At 37.5% G+C, this 25,635-nt stretch overlaps 1 protein-coding gene and 1 long non-coding RNA gene across 9 annotated transcripts in view; one reads left to right on the top strand and one right to left on the bottom strand.

Moving 5' to 3' along the window:
• The window catches only part of LOC6502768 (transcription factor SOX-6), a 437,528-nt gene that overhangs the window by 294,182 nt on the left and 117,711 nt on the right, over positions 1–25,635 (bottom strand). The gene's annotated exons all lie outside the window — the stretch shown is intronic.
• LOC116655084 lies at positions 23,432–23,989 on the top strand. Its single transcript, XR_004310235.2, has 2 exons — positions 23,432–23,741; positions 23,801–23,989. It is a non-coding gene; the product is annotated as an uncharacterized LOC116655084 (long non-coding RNA).

Genomic DNA, 25,635 nt, shown 5'->3' on the forward strand with positions numbered 1-25,635 from the left:
CACAGAATCGAGTTCTTGTTCGGTACCGACGATCTCCTTGTGTTGCCATTTCTAATGAATAGCCTCACACACTTCCTACTTCCACACTACCCATAGGAAAAAAGACCCCACCACTAAAAGCAATAAAGAATCTTTTGATGTAACATCAGTATCCAAACATATACTCAACTTTGTGTCTTACAGAAGAGTACTGTATAAGCAATCCTTCTTCGACCAGCGAACCCAGAAAATTTCTCCCTTTCAAAAGTTAAAAAACAGAAAATTTGCGAAACATCAGGAAAACCAACTGGTCCAAATATTTCCGATTTGTTTTTGACAACATCACATCACAGCCTCCAGATTATCCTCAAACTGCGAAAAGTCTAAACACTCTTGTGCAAAAATTTATCCAAGTCTGCAATACTGCCCTTAAGAGGTCTTGCCCAAAAACAAAACAAAGAAGAGGTATTAAGCGTGCCTAGTGGTCGGCAAAGACCACGCGTTTCCCGCTGCATACGCACAGGCCACCTCCCGTCCAACCGGGTAAGGGGCGCTGGGATGGATCCGAGTTAATAAATGGATAGAATAATTAACAAGATTAAAAATGAGGTAGAATTATTTCCGTGCTGTAAGATAGATGTTTTTACATTTAATGGATAGGAAAGCGAGATGAGGCGGTCGATACCATTGTAGTTTGAACATGAAACCCTAAAGGGATATGTAAAACTACAATGGATAGGGAGTAGAGGACGAAAGTTCCTAATTTAAAATTTAAGCTTGTTAGTAAATACTGGCTGTCTACAATACCATTAATAAAATTATGTATAAACATGACACTCAGCATTGTTCTAAGGTTTGTTCTAAGTTGGATAGTTGAAGTCTACTATGGTAAGAGGGAAGGTAAAGATTCGCATCCAAATTAACACCTCTAAGAGCGAAAATTATGAAGTTTTTTATACATGTTCTATGTGATCTCGGTATGTGATCTCTCCATATTGAAGACACACGATCCACTCTCAAGAATCGGACGGCCCAATGAATTCTTTTGACCATCCTATTACAATACCAAGCTCACCCATTTCTTTATTAACCATGGTGGATATATGGTCGGTTAATTTAAATTTCAAATCTAATAGAACACCCAGATCGTAAACCTGAGTAAATCGTTCTAAGGCGTAGCCATAAAGAAGCTACGTAGCCTGATGAAGGTTAGATCGATAAAATTACATGAGTTTACATTTCGATCCATTAAGCTTTAGGATATTTGCCAAATACCAATTTTACGCCTAGATTGGGTGCTAGTGAATCTATATTGAAGACAAAGCTTAAAGTCATAAGCGTACATAAGTGCAAATGCATCAGTTAAGGCACGGGCCAAATCGTAAACAATTAATGTAAAAACTAAGGATCCAAGATGGCTTCCTTGGGACACACCTGATACGGCGCGGACTAAACGCGAGGTAACATCTTTGAAGAAGTCACGTTGGGTTCTTCCAGATAAGTATCTCGAAATCCAGATGAGAAGATCGCTTGACTCATTTTACTTATAAGAAGCGAATGGTTTACAGAGTCAAATGCTTTACTGAATTCAGTGTAAATGACGTCTGTTTGTAAGCCATTCCGGAACCCATCCGTGATAAAAGATGTTAGCTGCCATAAGTTGGTAGTGGTGGAGCGACGCTTCATGAAGCCATGCTGGCGAGGAATTATTATATTTATTATATTCCAAAGTCCATTCATGACGTTCTGTAATTCTGGATTAGAAAGGCGCTAAGTTATGGACAGAGCAATTCCATCCAGATTTGAAACGAAACATAAGTCCAGCAGCCAACCTAACTACACGACAAACTTTGGAGCTTAAAATCTTCGGCTTATCCAAACGAAGAACTATCAGAATACAGTTTTGAAAGTTTGCTACGTGCCCTCTACTATTCTGATAGTTAAGTGTTAGTAAAGAAGATAGTTTTTTGCAGCTGATGAAGACGTGATGGAAGGTTGGTCAGTGGCTCTAACACAGTGGCTCTTCGCAAGATCTTCGGAGCTTCACTCTCACAGGTTTTTCAATTTTTTTTTATTCACCGTTCTGTGCTGATGTTCTTGGACGAAAATGTTCTCTGACAAAACAAATCGTATTGCAAACCTTCACGGACTCGCTTTGTTTGGTCATTGAGTCTTTTCAATGACTTTTTCCCTTTATTCCAAAATATCAAAAAAATTTGTTTCACAACGTTATAAAAGGTTTATTTGTTCGCATATGAAATGGAGTGCCAGAAAGCTCCGATTTAGAATGCGTATGCACTGAGATAGAGAGTACAAGTGGGCCCGCCTTTTAGCATAGGACGGGCGAAAGCTCGTTAACTTAATGACAAAGATAAAATAAAGCCGAGCGGCCGAGAAGAGTCGGCTTGCGACTAACAACAGCGATGAGAAAATGATTACATGCTAGACTATAATTATTACATTTATATATACATATATGTTACATTTATATCATAGCTTACAAATAACTGTTAACCGATTCGAGCGGTCTCAAAATAAGTGTTTGTCACTGAGACTTTGAGCAAAAAGTCTGAGAGCAACCGATTGCGTTGCTCGTATACAAATTTTGCTCGCGCTCAGTCAAAGCACATTTTTTTCTTTTTTCGTTTGGTCTGCTCCTTCTAGGACCGTTTGCTTGCGTTCGACGATTCAAAAAGTCTTTTGTGCATGTATGTGTGTATGTGAAGTTTCGTAGGCTCAACTTGTCAAATTGCTTTGTAAATCTCTCGTGTAAACAGTGATTCATCAAATTTATTGAAAATAGGACGAGAACTTAATAAAAAAGTGCATCAATTTTTTATATTTCACAAAATGGACAACAAAGTTGTCCAAAGTTTAGTTGTTAAGCTTAACTCAAAATAAATGAAATTAAAAGGAAACTATTAATTTTTTAGTTAAAATAATCAATATATTAGTTTGAAATTGGAAAATTCACGTTTAAAATTTGAATAAGTTTTTTCGTCAAATTTCATGTACCATGTGCCACTGTGCAGCGAAACGAAAACAAATTATTGAAAAGACTTTTTGCGCTGACTTTTTCAGTCAATCGGTCTTTTACTGAGTCTCTCTGTGCAAGTGTCACTCAAATCTCTCATTGAGCGATGTTCGGTAGATGAGAGTTGCATGATTTGCTCATCGAAATTCGTTCAACAGAAAACCGAAACAAACCAAAGCCTGCTGCTCAGAGAGGAACCGAAACGGCATGCTTTGTTTCGGTTGCTCTTGCAAACAGAGCGTAAGCAAAAAAACGGTTAACAGTTATTTGCAAGCTATGATTTATATTGATTTAATTTATGCCGTGGCTGCTGCCTGACCCGACACGCTTATTTTAAAAGATTATTTTGGTTTAGGTGTATTTAAATTTAGTAATATCCAGCACCTCTATGTCAGGTTTTGTTGGATTTGATGGAAGCAGAGATATCAATCCCAGAAAATTCAGGGGCCAGAAGCCGGGAAACAAATGTTTTGATGGTGGGATCAACTGAATGGGTTTTGGTGTCACAGTTACTAAAACTGCAGCATCAATTTGTACCGGGGATCCGGGTGGTTGTTGGGTGATTTTTAAGGGGGTTTGAAATAATGGGTCTGGTGGTATCACTTGGAGCGATGTCACAGAGAATATATCGGACAATTGTTCGTTGGTACTGAGAAATTCGGAAACAGAATTTTTCCAAGGTCTACCCCTTGCAGTTGCCAGAGATATAAGCGGCTGCATAATTGTTGGGAACAGGTTGAAGATTATTCTCCACAAGGACATCACTAACAGGATGTCTTACGCTTTGGAGACTCCTTTAACAGCTGAAGACTACTAAGCTGTGAATGAAACTGTGCGCAAAGAGTTGGTTATTGATTTTGAAAAAATCATCAGATCTTGAAATCCACTTTTAGTCTGACTAACAAATTGGTAACTAAAGGGGTCGGAAGGACCTAGTTGACCTGTTTGGAACAGAAGAAAGTATGTTTTCCAGTAAAAGTTTCGAGTTTGACCGAGAATGATTTTATGAAGGAACACAAGTACGACGTACCTGTAATGGTAGGTCTGGTAGGTTTAATAACTTTAGCCGTCAACGATATGGTGGAAGGAGACCATTTGAGTCCCAGTTTTAATATTTGAAAACAAATAAAAGAGACTGCTTTTGCTGCGGACTCCAAACGCATGAACAGTATTCCAGGATCGGTCGAACCAATGAGACATACAATGTTTTAGTGGTGAAGGGATCATCAAACTCTTTTGACCAGCGCTTGATATAAGCAAGTATTCCTCTGGCTTTATTAACTGTGACAGAAATATGTATATTAAACGACAGGAAACACGATCTAAAAAGTATTTCCCAAGTGAGTACGAGATGACATGAGGCTTGCTACGATTAAACGTCACAACCATGCACTTTGAGCAGTTTAGTGAGAGGAAATTATTGGAGCACCATAAGAACACTCCATCAAGATCAAATTGCAGATGTCTATGAAGGAAGTGGTCAGAGAAAGAAAAACAGAGCTTGACATCATCAGCATAAATAAGTGTAGCAGCATAGCTTACGACACTAGGTAAGTCGTTAACAAAGAGGATAACAGAAGACGTCCTAAGTGACTGCCTTGCAGAACACCAGATGTAGCTTTAATAATTTGAGATTGAACAAAACCCGCTGCGTACGATTCGAAGGTACTTTTCTATAAGTATTTTAGAACCTTTCTTATGAAGTGCAATAATAAAAGATTCATTCCATCTCTTGAGAAGGCATGAAAGGTCCAAAGATAAATTGAATGGGGTAGTAAGAGGGTAGCATAGGATTTCGGAGCAGTACCTAAGAATTCAGCTCGGGACATTATCAGGACCAGCAGAAAATGAGATATCCAAGGTTGAAAGAGCATTAGAAATATCAAAATGAAAAAATTAAAAAAAGTATATATTATTAATGTTCTGAATTTTATGTTATGAATTTTATAAGGGTATGTAAAATTTAAATCATATGAATCGGATGAATAGGTCCGAATCAAGAAAAAAAATCAAGCAAAAAGATTAGCAATACCTTGTTCTAAAGAATCGGATATATTTTTATAAGTTAGGGAAGGTGGAAAAAAACTGGATTTACGTTTCATATTGACAAACAAATAGAAGGAGCTCAGATCCTTTCGGAAGTTTGTCTTACAATTCGCGATGTAACGCTAAAGATAAAGTCGTTATGACAACTGGCATGCAGGGAATTGTCATCTTCACACGGGATCCAGGAAATGTGGGGAAGGTTGAAATCACCCATAATTAGGACAAAATCAGAGTCATTGACTAAAGATACAACAAACTTAATAGCGTCAAGGGGGTGAAAATATACCTCAAGTATCCTCAACCGATGGAGGTAAATAGGAACAGGTCAGGAAAACATGAGACTGATCAGCACAAATTTTTACATCATTGAACTTGATTCCAAACTCATTCGGGAAAGGGATTAGTTCCAAGCAGAGTATTAGCAGAGTATTCATTATTAACAGCAATGAGGACACCACCTGCGAAAAATCGCCTATCCCTTCGAAACACAGTGTACTTGGGATCAAAAATTTTATAATCAGAGATAGACGAATTAAGCCAAGTTTCAGTAAGTGAAATAGCATTAAAATAAAAAGAAGCACTCTTAGTATAAAATTGGCCCAATTTACCCAGAATACTTCGAACGTTTTTGTAGCAGCAAGAAAATACATTATTATTCAGTTTATTTAGATTTAGAGGGTCTTTGGCTAAACATTCATGAATAATACTGTGCGCTGACGGATCAAGTGCTTTTTCAAGGTTGGATTCAGGTATTAAAATTTTTAAAGAAGACATGCTACGCTTGTGTTTGTAGTTAACCGCTAATTCATTAGGAGATCTTTAAGATGGTTTAAGAGGTGACTCCTGACATTATCCACTGTGGCATCCGAGATAAGGCGGGATAAAAATATGGCTTTACGGGATGGAATAGCTCTAAGCGTAAGCCCAGAAGATCTTTTTTTAGGCTTTGTGATAAGATCACTTATCCGTCCATTGTGTCCACCACCAGTATATTTAATATGTGAACAGTTATTGCAAAGCCAGCAGGATAGGTAAGAGTTACCAGTAATGGATCCTCCAAACTCGCATTTTTTTGTGCCAATTAGACTCATTATTGACGGAGAATTGTCCACTTTAGTGAGAGCGAAAAGAGTTCAGTTAGAAACTGTGGTAGAACGGGATCAGGCACGCCGAAGAGAAGACGCAACAAAAGAGATATGCGTGTATGGCTGGCCGCCGTGATAAATAACCGCTTCAGAGTAATAACGATGTAAAGAAAATAGAACTCAGGAAAAAAAGGTATACATATGAATATTCTTAAAGCGTGGCAGAAATAATATTATATTTAAGAAGTGTATGTGTAATGCTATTAATACTTTTTAATAGAAGCCGAATAAATAGACGCCGAATTTAAATCAGATTTTCAATACTTTTATTTGGGTTCAATTTAACCCTAATCTATACAGCTCCAATCAATTCCAAATCACAACAAATGAAACCCAAGAGCTTGCGCAGAAGCTCTATCAAAGCTTCCCATAAGCTACAAAGCGCATAAGCTACAAATAACAATAAACCGCATGCGAAAATGGGAGACACAACAGAGCAGAATACATGCTGATAACAACAGCTGCAGCTAAGCATTTTATGATTATTTTACATGCAATTTTTTGTGGCTGCTTGGCCCAACATCTTCCCGCTATTGAAGGGTGGGCCTTTAATAACAATGTTGGAAGGGGCAGCAGGCACATCATTGCAGTGGTTGTTCCGTGAGTTGTCCTCCCTAGCACAGAGCGCCGACACATCCCGTGATAGTCAACCGCGTCCAGAAAACATCCAGCCAAATCGAGGATTCTGAGCAGCCCGCGACCTAACTGGATTTTGCCAGCCGACAAAAGGACAAAGAATAAGCTGGCTCAAATCAGCAGGTCCACTCGCTGCGATTTGTGGAAGTTGGGGTCAGCTATATCCATATTGTCAGGAATTTTAGCCCGAAGCATCTACGTCATGGCTAGACTGATAGTCCGTAATATATGAAGCTACAACAGCCTCAATTTCCATTGAATACGTGCTAAGGCGGGACTTCAAGCACCCATTAACTGATGTTTCATCTGTTTCAAACCCAGCGCCGCCGAAACTGGAGCGGCAAAGCTGAGGTTCACTCGCCAGCCGCGACGAGATGAGGTGCACTTGTGAACCGGAATCCAATAAAACTCGGCAAGGCAGGAAGCCTCCAGATCGACGACGAACGAGTACATTGGCTGTTGGCAGGAGCACTAGCTTAGCATTGAGATCCTGTAATGACCATGTACGAAGATCAGTTATTCGGGGATCTACATCGGCCCACTTGGTTAGCTGGTAGATACGCAGCCAAAGAAAAGTCGAAGCATTCATGAGTCCGGCACCTTTGCTCCAAGAATCGTGCCATGGACTCCCAAGACGGAAGGCTGTCATTGTTTCCGGAGAGAGTGTCTTCCCACTTGGCTTTTGTGGCAGGATCCAACTTCTGGATGACAGTCTGGATGAGCCAGCATCCTTGGATCTCGGCAGCTGATCCGGAACTCACGAGAGCCCGTATATGCTCATTGAACTGATCCCATAGCTCCCGCAAAGTAGCAACAGACTCTGGCTCTACCACAAGAAGCTACCACAATGTGAGACTAAAATATTAAACGCCGATTACTAAAACGATTGCCACATCGTAGTTCACTTCAGTAATTTCCAGAGCTCTCACCGTATCCAAGGGTGACTCCCGCAGGCATGAAATGAGCTACCGGAGCTTTTCCATTTTCGTTAGGTGAGGATGGCTGTTAATCGTGGTTTTAAACAGGGCGCAAAAATCCGGCCACTTGGCAGTGCCGCTGCTGAATGTTGGTATCGGCAACGGTGGCAAGGAGGGGTCAGGCTTTTATGGCATGGGTGAGACACTTGCACCGTCTAGAAGTGTGAAGTGGGCAGAGATTCTCATGGAGCGCTTGGCAACCTCCACCTGAATGTCCACCTGCACATCAGTCGCCAGCTGCAAGAATCTCCAATACAGCTCACCCCGATCTCGCTGAAATTAAGCTCCTCCAACTTTTCTTGAAACGCCACCGCGTTATAAGGTTAATAAGGTAAATAAAGTTCACCAACCGCACTCGAAAACGCTTCTCCATTTACTCCAGCGCCATGGTGCCACCCTCATTCCGCGCCGCAGCCTTCACCTAATGATGATGCACCTTCATCGTCTGGCAGGTCACCTCTGCTTTTCTCCACAGCATCTTTTCCCAGGTTGTGGCAGCAGCTACAATGGTTCCATTATTCAATAAAAATGCAACTTTTTACAAAAACAAGGGCGTTTTCTTGGTACTATTACTGATCTTTATAATTAACCGGGATAATATCACGTCGGGGTCACCAGATGTTATGCTATTAATAGTTTTTAATAGCAGCCGAATAAATAGACGCGTTTCAAATCAGATTTTCAATACTTTTATTTGGGGTTAATTTAACCCTAATCTATGCTGCTCCAATCATTTCCAAATAACAACAAACGAAACCCAAGAGCTTGCGCAGAAGCTCTACCAAGGCTCTTAAAGCGCATAAGCTAAAAATAACAATAAAGCGCTGGGAGACTGGGAGACAAAACAGACAAAAATACATGCTGAAAACAACAGCTGAAGCTAAGCATTTTATGCCTATAATGAACTATATAGGTAAAATATTCTCCGAAAATGATACAGTATATTTTAGCTTGTCGCGAAAAGAAGAAGCTTGTATCGAAGATCAAAGATATAGGCAATCTGATGAGAGCAATCGAAGCAAGTACGGAAACGACAAAGTCAGATTAGCGCTTAGGAGAAAATGAATAAATTTATTAATATTTCCACACATGTAATATTTGGCTTTCGGCTTTTCGCCTACATAACATAATATAACATAAATAATTTTTACTAATATAACATTTGTGGAAATACCCAACCCCAAAATATCTTATGGACAACATTAGTATCGGCCGACTATATCCTACAGCTTTCAAAGAACGATCGGAATGGGCATAACTTGGATGTTTTTTTAAATTAGAAAGATGGGACTTGGAACAGATCCATCTTAGGCAAAGTAATCCGATTTTCCAAATTTCATAAGGAACTGGACGAACGGAATGGGCATAACTTTTATAGTTTTTAAGCTAGAATTATGGGACTTTTTACGAATTGCAAATTGGGCAATCGAATCCGATCTGTCAAATTTCAAAAGGATCGGCCAACCATATCCTATACCTGCAATATAACGGAACTACCAAAAATGGCGCAACCTTGCTATTTTTAAAGATACTCGGGTCTGTTTTAAACATTTTTAGGATTATACGATACGATAAATAGATTATAACATAAGCTGCTTCCTAACTGCAAGGGTATATCAACTCGGGCTCCGCCCGAAGTAAGATTTATTTTTTCGTTATTAATTAATTAATTTTTCCCCATCTTTAATGAGCTCAATAGTACTTATGTACGCAGACGACATTAAGCGTTGCATGCAATACAAATCCTCTTCAGTTCAATTCATATTTCAGTCCGATCTTGATAATTTTCAAAAATTGTGTTTAACAAATGATTTAATAGATATTCGAACAAAATCACCAGCCCGTAGCCCGTATTTTCTCTATGCTATTATCTTAGAATAATTATCTTACTATTTGCCCTTAGGTGACTTAACTGGTATGTAAATCTTCACCTTTCTTCTAGAAAGCTAGCATCTACTAACAGCTCTTAATGATCATTTTACTCCTATATTTTCCAACTACTACTTAGAGATTACTTAGAGGTACACTACTACCAGCTACTTGTTTGAAGCGGCAACAAAAACAAGTCGTCGGTACCGCTTACAGTGCTTTACCCGCCAGCTGTCCGGGGCTGATTATTTACTAGAAAGGGACCTTTTCGAGAAGAGTTGATAATTTCTAATCCTTACTATTTAATCATAAAAGTTTTATGGCAAAATCGTCTCAAAAAAAGCACACAAACCCATTTTTTGGTGCAATTAGGAAAAAATCAACGTGGTTCAAAAATATTGTTAGGTTTCTTTGGCTACACACAGTGGGCGAACTCAAACAAAAATGACCGAGGTGAGTGTCTTTAAAAATTTAATAGTAGGTGTAATTTACCATATTCCTTAGTAACAAAAAAGTTGACCCCACTTTAATCATTAAAATTCGTAAGGAATAATTTGACACTACTAGCGAAACATACTGTTCAGTTACCGAGCGTTTTCAGGAACTATATTCAACGTTCTAAATATTGGCTTTAGTAAAACAAGAACAGTTCAATTTAGAGATATTCATACAATTTATTTGAAATGTTTTGGGTTTATACAAATGATATATGTATAGATGTGACTGTGAAGACCGAATTAGAATACAAACGCGGGAGAGCGGCTCAACGCTTGCGGAGCGATCGAGAGAGCCCGGGAGAGAGCGAGACAAACGCTAGTGCATGATGGCAGATGCAGGTGGCCGATCGAATGCACGAGAGCGAGCGACGCGAACATAAGTATAAAAGAAAGTGACGTCACGATAAGATAAATTATTGCAGGCCAAACTTCTTTCCGGCGGCTGCTTGACCCGACAAATACACAGCTTTGTATCTCTTCGGAGGGTACTGGATAAGCACTCTTTCTTCGATCATAGAAACATAACTTCTTTTCAAAAGCACAAAGAGAGAAGTTGTTCAAAACTGTAGCAAAAATACCTGGCTAAATATTACCAAATCTTTTCGAACTATATCACACACTAACCTCAAAACGTAGAAAGTCTGAACACTTTGGTGCCAGAATTTACTCAAACCTGAACAAATGGTCTTAAAAAACATTAAAAAGGCGAAATAAGTTCTCTGGTGATCATCCGCGGTAGCGACTCTCCAAACGACAGGCAGAATCTTTGTTAAAAGAACGAAGGCTGGAAATAAGGAAATACTCAGGACCAACTAGGCCTTCCTTGCCACTTACAAGAAAGCCAAAGCAAAAAGAGAAGCCTTTTCATAGAACTCTTTCTGCTTTAACATAGAAAACACTGATAAAGCTGCAAGACTTGGGGAAATCCTATCCAATTCAGCAACAACACAATGGGTTTCTTAAGGGAGAAGATGGCACTTGGCCTAGTACAACTGAAGAATCTCTTGATATACTGTTGGATACCCACTTCTGTGGGTGCTTTCCATAAACAGGCTGCTCCGGGGCATTGATCAATTGATAGCTATCACGCTATAGCTTGCAGGACAGTGGCGTCTTCACTAGGCACATCTCAAGTAACATTCCTTTTTGACATTGCTCTTTCCCGCCGTATCCAGCTCTTCTAACATTTCTGTCCAAAGCAAACTCAGCAATGGTAGTTGGTAAACTCAAACTACTGGCTGAATAATCAGAATATGTTCCCTCCGTAAGAGCGGTAGCCGTAACATAACCTGAAGAATAAGCTACATTTGAAAAACGACCTCCACGATGTTTTTTTTTTGCTGTTGAACTTTAATTTATCTTAAATTAGAAGCGGATGCTTAATACTCTTGATTTTAATTCTCTTAATCATAATCCTCTTAAACTGTTCTCCGAAAATCTTTTTTAAATGCGTATGGCTACAAACCGCTTTATTTTGCATCTTGTGCCATTAAATCAGCACAATGATTATTGGTTATTGGTTAAGCAAAACAAAGTTTTTTCAGTTTTAAATCTATCATAGTATATAAACACATAACCATATTAATAGGTACAATTGCCTAACTGAGACTTTAAAATAATAAAAGGACCACTTTAATCACCATAATAAACATTAAATTACATTAAACTACATTAAATAAATTTATAGTCAGGATTTATTAAAAAAATATAAAAAAGACTGCATATTAATTTAAGTTACAACTTAAACATTAGCACTAAATATGCACACTATATTTGTTTGTAACAAAACAATTTCTCAGTTTCACTCCGAGCTTCAAAGAGTAAAGACGTGCGACCTACGCTCCTAGCATAACCTAGAGTAACCTACGCTCCTAGCGACAGCGAAAACAAAGAACAAGTGAACATACTTACACGTTGCTTACTTACACTTATACGTTGCAGGGTCCGAGCCCAAAACACCGCAATATCTTGACCACCCGTCCGACCATTGACAATGATTAACACGATAACAAGTGAACCAAAATACATTATATTTAGCAGAACCGATAAAAAAAAATGAAACAGTTAAAACCTGTAAGAAAACCAGATCTGGTGCCCTCCTTGTAAAAACTAAATACTTCATACAAGCACAAAAACTACTCAAAATACAATCTTTTCACAAATTTCCAGTTCGTGCTGAAGAACACAAAACGCCAAACTCCTCCAAAGGTTTTATCTACTGAAAATACTAAAAAAGACAAAAAAACGACAGAATCAGACCCAATCATATTAACCTTTTTAACAATTACCCTACCCGACAAATTACACGGTGCGACAGTGAAAAAAACACTTGTGAAACGAGATAGTGTAGGTTGTTAATCTGGTCGAAGAGAACTCAAAAAATTTTTTTTATATTTTTGGAACCCTCCAATTTTTATTTATTTAAAAAAAACAGGTTTTCGGGACTTTTTTGCGCTTAAAAATTCCTGAACGCGTTTTTTTCTAGCGATTTCAAAATTTTCGCTGTTTTTCAATAGTTAAATGTTGTAGCTTTTGAAAAAAAAATATATCTTCGATTTTGTTGAACAAAAAGTACAAAATTTTTACACCTGAACTGAACTGAAGTTTTCGACTTTTATTCGTGTTTTTCGGATTTTGATGCCAGTTTTTCGGTACAACTTACAAAAATTCGTCCATTTTTGATACATATCAATGTTGTCTCATTCATTCTGAATAAAACGAGACAAATTTCATCAAAAAATTATGAAAATTGGTGAAGTTATAACGCTTTTCCTAAAAAGAGTTAATTCAACCTAGCGTGCACTTCGGAGTACCTGTGTGTAAAACCTGTGTACCTGGAGTACCTGTGCGAAAAATCACTTGAAAGGAATTCAGGAATTTTTAAGCGCAAAAAAGTCCCGAAAAACGGTTTTTTTTAAATAAATAAAAATTGGAGGGTTCCAAAAATATAAAAAAAATATTTTTGAGTTCTCTTCGGCCAGATTAACAACCTACACTATCTCGTTTCCCAAGTGTATTTGGTTTTTTTTTTTTGTCGCACAGTGTTATGGATAGGTTACGAAGTAGTCAATGTACTCCACACGCTCGGAAATTTCCGATAATCTAAAACTGAAAATATTCGCAGCTAAATAAAATAAGTAAGGAACTACATTAAAATCTAAAGACAAAATCCACAAAACAAACGAAAATAGGTACAAAAATACAGATGAAGATTTAGAAGTAAAAAAATATTCATAATATAATAATCAAAATTATTTTAGAGCTAGTTAACCTTAACCTAGATATATTCTTATTCTTAACATGCTAAAAATATTACAATGAAACGTATATGGTTACCTCGATAATTATAACCACCTAAAAATACTCATATTTTTATTTAAAAACATCCCTAAGATAATATCCATTCAAGACACGCACCTCCATTCTACCAACAATATTCCCATCTCAATAAACTTAACTTTCTACCACATAAATAACTCGATCAACTCTTATGGCGATGTAGTTTTCCTAATTTACAACTGCTTACAACAACAAACCCCCAATTCCCCAATATAAGCTTTGACCCCATCGCCTTAACTGTAAGATCTAAAATCAAGTTCACTTTAATTTCCAGTTATATTGGGAGGTATTCACTCTACAACCATTCACTCCAAATAAAATGCCAAAACACTTACAAAAAATATTAACACCCCTCTCCTAATAACAAGCTATTACAACAGCTGGAACAAAAGTTTGGGATCACAAAATAATAACTCACGAGGAAACTTATTGTTTAAATTTATAAAACAATCCCACCTTACCACACTTAATAATGGCTCCCCCACTCATTTTATTACACACCACACCTATACACATATTGACGTGCCTCTATCTTCCCCCGGACTGTACCTATACTCTAAATGGATAATTGACAATCACCTCTCAGATAGTGACCACTTCCCCATCTCAATTCAACTTTTTTAAAATGAGTCAACTGACTCCTCCGTCATTAAACCAAACTCCAATATTGATAAAGCCAACTGGACTCTCCATCAAAAAATTAGTAAACAATTTTCCGACGACAGATCACTCAAAATAATAACCCAACAAATAAACCAAGAAAAAGCACATCTTTCTGGCATCATAAGGCACAGCGCTAATATTTTGTATACCACAATATCACCCCAACTTATCCAAACAGGTCCCTTGGTGGGGATCAACAAATATTAAAATCCAACACAAAATTATCCTGACAAAACATGTGTCTTAATATAAACACAAAAAACATAATAATTTAAAAAAAGCCAACGCAGTAATATATCCAATACCAATACAAACAAATATATATGACATCTCGAAAGCCCTATGTGAATCTGGTCGAATGAATCTTTTAATAATTACTTCCATCCTATTTTTAGATCACATAAAGAAAAATTAAACTAAAATTTCTCCCACAGTACATTCGCTCTAACCCCTGCTAGAATGAGACATATGATTGAATTAAAAAGCTCCATAAACCAATTTAAAGGCAAAACACCAGGTAGAGACCGCAACAGTTACCCAATGATAAAAAATGTACCAAATGTTTATTTATAACCTTTAAACAATCCGGTGTTTATTTTTATTTATACGAACCAATTTTTACATTTCAAACTTCTGTATCGGTTTGCGTGTGTAGTGGTATAGTTGGAGGTAAAATAATACGCTAAGTGTGCCGGGGTCACGGCCTCAGTTTCGGGTGCCATTTTACGTAGGTCTGGTCTCCACTTGTGCTGTGACGGTTGTCGCGCTGTTTAGGACGCAATGAAATCGTTCATGACAGAGACCAGCTGGTATCTGCCCCCTTCAAACGTTTCTTTAGTAAGGCTCATTTTATGAAACTAAATAAGTTAACTTTTGATTGTTCCGATCTACTGGAATGTGAAAATATATACATTACTTTGCAAAAATTTTGTTGTACTTTCAATATTTTTCGACGCTTGCGTGCCGTGAAAATATCCGTCTGCTTCAACAAATCCGCCTTGGTATTCAAAGCACCTATTTAATTTAAAGAATGTTATGAGTAATTTTTTAAATTAACATAAATTATGTGGCTGTACAGTTAGATAGTCAAGATACTTAGTAGCTCGGTCCAACTTCACCGTGCATAACGCAGAATGTTCAGTTTCAGTTTACACAGGATCAGAAGCAATTTTATAACTTTGTAAACACTAAGCGCAAACATGTATCTTTTCCTCCTCTGCTTCTGTTTGAGAACTCATATTCCAAAACTTATCAGGCAATGGCCGATCTCTTAGCACAGTTTTTTTAAACGTATTTTTCTAGCACCAGTCCAGCTCAGCCTTACACTTATAATATCCAATCAGCCACCATATTTTGTTCAAAGTGGTGTGTTAGCGTGTATTCGGCAGACCCCGATGGAGTACCAGGCTGTGTTCTGAAGAACTTCGCCGAACCTCTCTGTAATTCGCTCCTTAAACTCATTAATCTATCGCTGGAGACTTCGATCTTTCTCCTTATGGGGAAGGAATATTTCATTATTCCGCTGCCAATTATAGAGGCATCACTAAATTGTCAGAAATTTTTTTTTTTTTTTGCGCGGTTCCCACTGCATACGTACAGCCCACCTCCCGTCCAACCGACCGAGGGACGCTGCCGCGTAACGTACGGCTCGAATCGCGGGAATAGATCCGAGACAGATAAGCGAGGAATAGGAGAAAGATATTACGAGGAAGGGTGTTGCATAGATAAGGCGGTTAATATAAGCGATTTAAGATTGTTAGTAGAGCAAAGTGATAAGATGTGGTAGAGACCATTGTAGTCCGAACATAATACCCTGAACGGATCGTGTTGGGCATATGTCGAACTACAATGGCTGAGGAGTAGAGGACGAAAGTTTCTGGTCCTTCTACTAGGAATGTTAAAATTTAAACGTGTTAGTAAATGCTGGCTGTCTATATTTCCATAAATAAGATTATATAGAAACATGACACCCAGCATCGTTCTACGATTTGTTAATGATGGTAAGTTGATTAGTAAAAGTCTACTATGATAAGAGGGGAGGTAAAGATTTGCATCCCAATTAAGTCCCCTAAGCGCAAAAGTAAGGAAGGTTTTTTTGTACAGATTCAATGTGATCTTGGTGTACTCCATATTGAGGACTCCAGACACACGATCCATACTCTAGAATCGGACGGACCAGTGATGTATATAACGTTTTAGTTATGTACGGGTCATTAAATTCTTTTGACCATCTTTTAATAAAACCAAGCACACCCATGGCTTTATTAACCATGGTAGATACATGGTCGGTAAATTTAAGTTTCAAATCTAATAGGACACCTAGATCGTTAACCTGAGTTAATCGTTCTAAGGCGTTCCCATATAGAAAGTACATAGCCTGGTGAGGACTAGATCGGTAAAAAGACATAAGTTTACATTTCGATCCATTAAGCTTTAGGTTATTTGCTAAACACCAATTTTGAAGTTTATCCAAATCGGATTGAAGTCTAGACTGGGCGCTAGTGAATTTATACTGAAGGCATAGCTTAACGTCATCAGCGTACATAAGTACAAGTGAATTAGTTAAGGCAAGGGGCAAGTCGTTAATAAACAAAGTAAAGAGTAGGGGTCCAAGATGGCTTCCTTGGGGCACCCCCGATGTGGCGCGGACTAAACGCGTGGTAACATCTTTAAAGAAAACACGTTGGGTTCTCCCTGATAAGTAGCTCGAAATCCACATAAGAAGATCAGTTGGGAATCCCAAAAGACTGAGTTTACTTATAAGAAGCGAATGGTTAACAGAGTCAAATGCTTTACTGAAGTCAGTGTATATGACGTCTGTTTGTAAGCCATTCCGGAAGCCATCCGTGATAAAAGATGTTAGCTCCAATAAGTTGGTAGTGGTGGAGCGGCGCTTCATGAAGCCATGCTGGCACGGAGTTATTATTGAACTACATAGGTGTTGCAAATGTGGAGTGATCAGTTTTTCAAAAAGTTTTGGAATTGCTGACAATTTAGAGATGCCTCTATAATTAGCAGCGTCGGATTTTTTCCCTTTTTTATGCAGCGGAATAATGAAGGATTCCTTCCACATAAGGGGAAAGATCGAAGTTTCCAGCGATAGATTAAAGAGTTTAACAAGCGGTTTGCACAGTGCCTCGGCGCAGTACTTCAGAACACAGCCTGGTACTCCATCAGGGCCTGGCGAATACACGGGCTTAATCTTAAGAAGATCCGATAACACACCACTTTGATCGAAAGATGGGCAAAATATAAGGTTGGCTGATTGGATATTATAAGTGTAAGGCTGAGCTAAACTGCTGCTAGGTGAATAGGTAGTTTGAAAAAACTGTGCAAAGAGATCGGCCATCGCCTGATCGGTGTTCGCAGAAGAGTTCTCAAACGTAAGCAGTGGGGGAAAAGATACATGTTTACGCTTAGTGTTTACGAAGTTATAAAACTGCTTCGGATCCTGAGTAAACTGAATCCTGCAGCGGCGACTATAACTCCTATAACATTCTGCGTTATGCACGGTGAAATTAGACCGAGCTACTAAGTATCTTGAATAACTAACTGTACAGCCAGATAATCTATGTTTGTTTAATAGTCTACTCATACTATTCTTTAAATTTATAAGGTGCCTTGTATACCAAGGCGGATTCGTTGAAGCGGACGGATATCTCCACGGCACGCAAACGTCGAAAAATATGTTCAAAGTGTAATAAAATTTTTGTAATGCAATGTTTATATCCTCGCATGCCAGTAAATCAGACCAATCAAATTCCAAAATTAACTTATTTAATTTCATAAAGTCAGCCTTACGAAAGAAACGAACTTTCTGGGATTTAACTGTAGACTTAAGGTCAAAAAAGTAGTTATTTTCGATTGAAACCTCAAGAGTGGGATGATATGGATCCTCAGGGTTAGAAAGGGGCAAGGTTCTGGAAAGAGTAATTCCATCAGGATCAGTAAACGAAGCATAAGTCCAACAGCCGACCTAAAGAATTTCTGACGTGGTTAATTTGCCCGAGTGACATGTCAAACATGCCCTCAGGGAAGTCATGGTGGGAGTTAAGCTGTAAAGACGGTGAATTATCAACATTGGACCACATAAGTTCTGGGATATTAAAGTCACCCAGAGCTATCAGCTGGTCACCATCAGACAGACGGTCGAAGACCAAACGAATAGCGGACAAATGTTGCCAGTATGTTGGCGGTTCGGACGAAGGTGGTATGTACGAACAGGTAACATACAAAGATTGATCGGACAAAGTGATTTTGATGCAAAGAAATTCAATGTCACCAAACTCTTGTGATTTTACCTCTTCAGAAGCGAATTTGGAGTCTACAGAAATTAGCACTCCTCCTCCCCTTCGCAAGGTTCTATCACATCTAAAAGTGGTGTACCTACTAGGAAAAACTTCGGAGCTTAAGATCTCCGGCTTTAACCAAGTTTCTGTAAATACAATAATATGGGATGCAAAAAAAGAACTATCAGAATACAGTTTGGGAAGTTTACTACGTAACCCTCTTGTATTCTGATAGGTAAAAAAAAAATTCCGAAGCTTTTTGAAAAATTTATCATTCCACCTATGTAGTTCAATAATATCTCCGTGCCAGCATGGCTTCATGAAGCCCCGCTCTACCACTACCAACTTATTGGAGCTAACATATTTAGATAACATCTAACATAACATATGTCACGGATAGGTTCCGGAATGACATACAAACAGACTTCAGACTTTTACACGGACTTCAGTAAAGTGCCTGGTCAAGGCATAGCAGTAAATGACATCATGCTGGTGAAGGACGAAAACTTGCTTCCAATGAAGTGGCCCCTGGCGAGGGTGACGGAAATGGTGTCGGGTGTCGCTGCTGAGCACGGCGTCCGGAGCTACAAGGCGGGCAGTCAACAAATTGTGCCCCAAGTCCCATCTATCTTACTTAAAAAACAGCAAAGTTATGCCTATTCTGATCGTTCTATGACAGCTATAGGATATAGTCCGCCGATCCTTATGAAATTTTGTACGTAAGATATTTTGGTCAAATATAACATGTGTGGAAAGTCCCAATCTTCTAACTTAAACACCAAAGTTAAAACTAAAAGTTAAAAACACCAAAGTTATGGCATTTCCGATCAATCAGTTATATAGAATCTGTAGGATGTAGTCGACGGATCCCGTCCGTTCCGACTTATGTACTACCTGCAAGAAAAAGAAGCATGTGTGCAAAGTTTCAACTCGATAGCTCTAAAACTGAGAGACTAGTTTGCGTAGAAACCGACAGACAGACGGACATGCTTATATCGACTCAGGAGATGATCCTGATCAAGAACTGCGTGGCACACTTTTGACCAAAATTATAATACCCTCTTCAAGGACATAAAAATGGACCAACAAAAGGATCCGGTGCGTAAGCTAGAGAACTGGTCAGTCTGCAGAGCCCATTGACTGATCCATCATCGACCAGGTCCAGGCAATATCCACAATTTAAACAAAACCAAAATGTAGCAAGCATCAAAGTTCGCAGGCAAACATTTTAAAAAGACCAAACTCCTCAGATGGGATATCTGATATCGAGCAGACCGCCACAGACCAACAATATGATAAGACTGCGGTAGCCACGCTAAGCGCAAATAGGAAGTTATATTCGCAGTTATATAAAGCCCGTAAAGGAGCTTAAATGTATAACCCCAGTAGTCTTACCATTTCGCGTGACCTCAATTCACGGATCCAACGCCATAGATTAAACGTGCCTTATAAACGTCTTGGAAACAACTTCCCCATTTTTTATATTAGATTCTCTAACTACATTTGAAGGGGATCATAGGCTTCGAGTTACTAACGCAGGTGGGAGTCACTCTTAATATGCAGACTAAAAGGACTAAAGAAGCAGGTTTCGTGTCTAAGTTCCTTGACTGCGACAACGTAAACTTTACCAACATAAAGGACATAAAGGACCGAGTCAGTGAAAAAGGGGTTCCTTGAAATTAAAAAAAAGATCTAAAGTCTTCTCCGACGCAACTCAAACCTTTCCGTATAACACAAATGTTGTAGCAACTATTCGCACTGAGGATAACAACCCAGTATACTCTAAAACGTACCCACAACCAATGGGCGTCACAGGGTTTGTTAATAAAGAAATAAAAGACCTACTGAAGGCTTATATTATTACCCCGTCGAGATCACCGTACAACAATCCAACTTGGGTGGTCGATGAGACAGATATTAAAAAAAAGCGTCTGGTAATCGACTTTAGGAAACTGAACGAAAAAACGCCGACAATGATATTATGATAATCAATGAGTGTCCGGCAATAGTCAGCACGGATGACGGCCCCAATATCGAAACAAATGGGACGCATCTAATAAAACTTGAGCGACTAGCCTTTGTAAATGGCACCAAATACTTGCACCAGAGTAAAAGCATGAGAAAGACAGCCGGTAAAAATCTTGGATGATTAACAAACAGCCAGAAGTCGCCACAGGTTGAAACTTACCAAATGTATATATGTACATGTATATAGTAACATATCAACAAAATTTCCAATTCGGCTGAAAACAGCCTCATTTCAGATTTCCAATTTCTAAGAGTCACTTCAGATTGAAAACCAAAACAATATTTTGGTAAACAGAATCCCGACTCAAATCTTTCTCACTCCTTTTAAGTGAATTAAAACTAAACAGATCATACCATTCTTAAATGGGCACCCACTTCACAGGAAAATTCACATTTTCTTGTCACCTCGATTAATTGAGACCCAAAAGCCTTCCACGTCAACTGACACCTCAAGTAAAAGGTTCCGACTCAATTTATTTCCTTCAGAAAACAGAGCCTCTCAGAGAGAAAAGCTTCTTTCGAGCTTCAATCTGCAAAAAGATTCAGCAAGGGTAGCTATAACAAGAAAGGAAAGCTAACTTCGGGTGGAGCCGAAGTTGATATACCCTTGCAGTTCAGTCGCAGTCCGCTAGGTGGCGCCACGCATCTTATATTATTAGATATATAGCGAATCGTATATAGTCGGCCGATCCTTATGAAAATTGGCAGATCAGATTGTTTTTCCCAAAATAGAATCTGTATCAAAATCCCATCTTTCTACCTTAAAAAACACCAAAGTTATGCCAATTTCGATTGTTCTATGACAGCTATAGGATATAGTCGGCCGATGAAATTTTGTACATAGGATATTTTGGTCAAACATAACATGTGTGAAAAGTCCCAACCCACTAACTTAAAAAACACCAAAGTTATGGCATTTCCGATCAATCAGTTATATGGCAGCTTTAGGATATAGTCGACTTATATACTGCCTGCAAAGGAAAGAAGGATGTGTGCAAAGTTTCAACTCGATAGCTTTAAAACTGAGAGACTAGTTTGCGTAGAAACGGACAGACGGACATGCTCATATCGACTCAGGAGGTGATCCTGATCAAGAATATATATACTTTATAGGGTCGGAGATGTGTCCTTCACTGCGTTGCGTTTTTGACCAAAATTATAATACCCTCTGCAAGGGTATAAAAAGGACTAAGAGCCCCAAAGCTAAGTTAGTTCGGAAATTCTAAAATTCTAAGCAGTAGTTCTGAAATTCTAAGCAGTTTCAAGGAATCACACTGTATCAAAACCAAAACTCAAATAAAAATATATTTTTTTCAAACTATTTTGAAGAAGATATTTATATTATACATATTATATAAAGAAAATACCTAATAACAGTTGCAAATCGGCACAAATTGGGAAAAAAAAATTCCTAACGAAAATCTTCAAAAATTTCGAATCCAGGCGGGTAGACTTGATAAGCCATATTCAAATAGTTTGTCATTAATTGAAGGGTGCAACCGATTGCCCATCAAATACCCACAAACGTCCCCGCAGTTTGAAAAATATTAAAAAGTGAAAATTTTAAAATTTCACTTTTTTAATTTTTTTCCTAATATTGAAATTAAATTAAGTGCCCACAAATTCGAATTTTGAAAAAGTGCTTGATATATTAAATTTTTTATTTTTGGTCATTTTATGGAAAGGGAAAGAAAAATTTCCAAAAACAACTATTGAAATCGTTTTCTAATAGTGTAATAAGCAATTTCCATCAATATTTCCAAATGACCACCTCCCGTTTTAAAATTTTTTTTAATTAAAAACTTGAAAATGGTTAAAAGTTGAAAATATGACAATTTTAGATTTTGAAATTTTTTCCTGAAATCGGAAACAAGTCCTTTTTTCACCAATGCCCAGAATTTTAAAATAAGATTTACTTTTCGAGATGCTTGATTTTCTAAGTCTAAGTAAAAAATAAAAAATTTAAAAAACCATAAAAGGTGCCCTAACATATAAATTTAAAAAAAAATTGATTGATATATATCAATGCAATTTTGTACACCTATATAATTGCAAAATATTCTTTTTCGGCACGTGCCTGATTTTTAAGCAGTTAAGCAGCAGCTTATATTATTATTATCCTATCCTTATAAGAATTTCACCATCAAATAAATTTTCTAATAAAAATATTGGAAAAAGCCCCAAGCATCTTTAAAAATAGCAAGGTTCTGCCATTTCCGATCATTCAGTTATATGACAGGTATAGGAAATAGTCGGCCGATTCTTATGAATTTTGTACATAAGATATTTTGACCAAATATAACATGTGTGCAAAGTCTCAACCCTCTAATTTAAAAAACACCAAAGTTATGGCATTTCCGATCAATCAGTTATATGGCAGCTATGGGATATAGTCTACCGATAGACAAATAAAGTAAAAGTTGAAAGAATTTATTCCATATTTTCAAGTTTATTGCACACATACATGCACAAGCTCAAAAAAAATATTCCTCATTAAATATACACATCCATGTACATATATGCATATGCATGTATGTGTAAATTACCTAAAATCACCACTGGTTATTAACTTAAAAAAATATTTAAACTTTATTAGATTTCTTTTGTATTCCGATCCAATATCTAACAAGGCCTTGTATTCTGACCTAAGCTAGATTCCGACTTCTTTTCCTTGTTGCTTCGGGATCTTTCGGGATGTACATTGCGTTTAAATTTTTGAAATGTCCCTATTCGTTTAGCGGCAATAGCGACTTAAAAATTTGTTATTCCCCTGCACGAAATAAGCTGCGACCCACTGTATGTGACGAACTGAATTTCCCGAATGGGATTGGAATTCGGACGCTTAAAAAGGGCAGCCGCAGTGGCGCTATTCTAGCGGATGTTTAAACTAATGTTGTTTTTGCCGTTGCCGGCTCAATAGGGGGAATTAGTTTATATCATATCTCAAGCTTGGTCCGCGTTAGGGTGCTAGATGCGAGTTATATAGCGCTATCGACACTACCGATGTTTGGCCGATATCGAGCCGCAATCGATAGTGACCCAACCACTAGGCGTCGGAGGTCCGCAACGCCTACTGTTTTGGGTGAGCGATGAAACAGCAAATCGAAAACGCACGAGTGGATTCTATCCTTAATAATTAAGATATTTAATAGGAAAATTAATAGGATATTGACATCTCCAGGCAATATCTGCAGAGCGAAATTGCCAGTCAAGAAATGGACCCATTGTTATGGATTAAGGTATAATTCAAAAACAAAATATAAATTATCAATATTTACATACATTACTTTTATTTCAGGTGAATCAAACTGATTTTCCCTGCATAAATGGCCTGTTTTGCAAATACCTTTGCATTCCTGCTACATCCGTAGAATCGAAAAGAGCGTTCAGCAAGGCAGGGCAAATTGTTTCTGAGAGACGTACCCGGCTTAAAAAGGAAAATATTAACATACTCTTATTTTTAAATAAAAATTTTTAGTTAAACTATAACAATTTTCTTGAAAACTTAAAAAAAAATTTTAATGTCGGACAATAGTATCGGTGACTATCGATGGCACTATCGACACCATCGAGGGTTTGAGAAAAACATTCGCCGGCTATCGATAGTTCTCCACCTCTAATGCGAGTGTGGGAATGTTTACATGATAAGAGCTCAAAAGAGATTGACAAGTGCCCAACAAAATTTTTTTAATATAATTATATTATATATATTATATATAAATTATAATTAATAAATTAAATTGGTAATTAAATTAATTATTAATTAAATTGGTAATTAAATTAATTATTAATTAAATTATATATAATTATAATTAATATAAAACACAGGTGACTGCACAAAATTTTTAGCTGCACTTATATTACTATATCTTGAATTAACGAATTTTGCCAGATATAAGCGAAATATCAAAAGTTGCGTCAGCTCAAGGGCTATATAAGTCCACGTGCCATATAAGTACAAAGGATCAAATAAGCAAATTTTAAAAAATAATTTTTTTCATAAAAAAAAAATTCATTTTCATTTTTTTTGACTACTATTAAGACATTTGGTCTTGAAGAAAGTGAAATAGATATTTAAAAAACCTTTTTAACGGTGTAAAGTTAAAAGATATTTTTTTCGATTATAAAGCTATGAATTTTTTAATTAACAAAGTTTTTTTAATTCAAAAAGTTAGAAAGTTAGAATAGTTAGAAAAAGTAGAACAATAGTTGCTCATAACTACACACAACATGTTGCTCACAAAATCTTCAATTCTCCAAACATCTTCAAAGAAAAACAAGAAAGGAAAGCTAACTTCGGGCGGAGCCGAAGTTTATATACCCTTGCAGTTGAGTTGCAGTCCGCTAGGTAGCGCCAAGCATCTTTTATTATTAGATATATAACGGATCGTATATAGTCGGCCGATCCTTATGAAATTTGGCATATCGAATTATTTTGTCCAAAGAGGAACCCATTGAAAATCCCATCCTTCTAACTTGAAAAACAACGAAGTTATGGCATTTCCGATCAATCAGTTGTATGGCAGCTATAGGATATAGCCCACCGATCCCGGCCGTTCCGATTTATATACTGCCTGCAAAAGAAAGAAGAGTGTGTGCAAAGTTTCAACTCGATAGCTCTAAAACTGAGAGACTAGTTTGCGTAGAAACGGACAGACGGACATGCTCATATCGACTCAGGTGATCCTGATCAAGAATATATATACTTTATGGGGTCGGAGATGTCTCCTTTTGACCAAAATTATAATACCCTCTGCAAGGGTATAAAAATAATAGGGTTTTCCAACCTTCATTTGGAAAAAGCTGTAGGAATCGAAAATCTTGAATAACTTCTGAAAGAAATGTCGGATCGGGTATATAAAAATATTCTATCTGGGGAATAAAACTGTCTCCACCAGCACCAATTTAGTGATTCAAAATTTGTTTACTTTCACCCTAATTTCTTCCAAACCAAAACACTTTTGAAAAATGTTTGGAAAAAAATTATTTCAGGTCGGCCTACAGAAAATGTTTAGTTAACAAGGCAGAGATATTTCCCTAATAATAAATTGCAGGGAATTCAAATATCAATTTTGTCTTAATGGAATATTCATTAACATTGATCACCCTTTTATACCCTTGTAGAGATTACAC

Source organism: Drosophila ananassae (assembly GCF_017639315.1).
Source record: "Drosophila ananassae strain 14024-0371.13 chromosome 4 unlocalized genomic scaffold, ASM1763931v2 tig00000054, whole genome shotgun sequence".
Taxonomy (NCBI): Eukaryota; Metazoa; Arthropoda; class Insecta; order Diptera; family Drosophilidae; genus Drosophila; species Drosophila ananassae.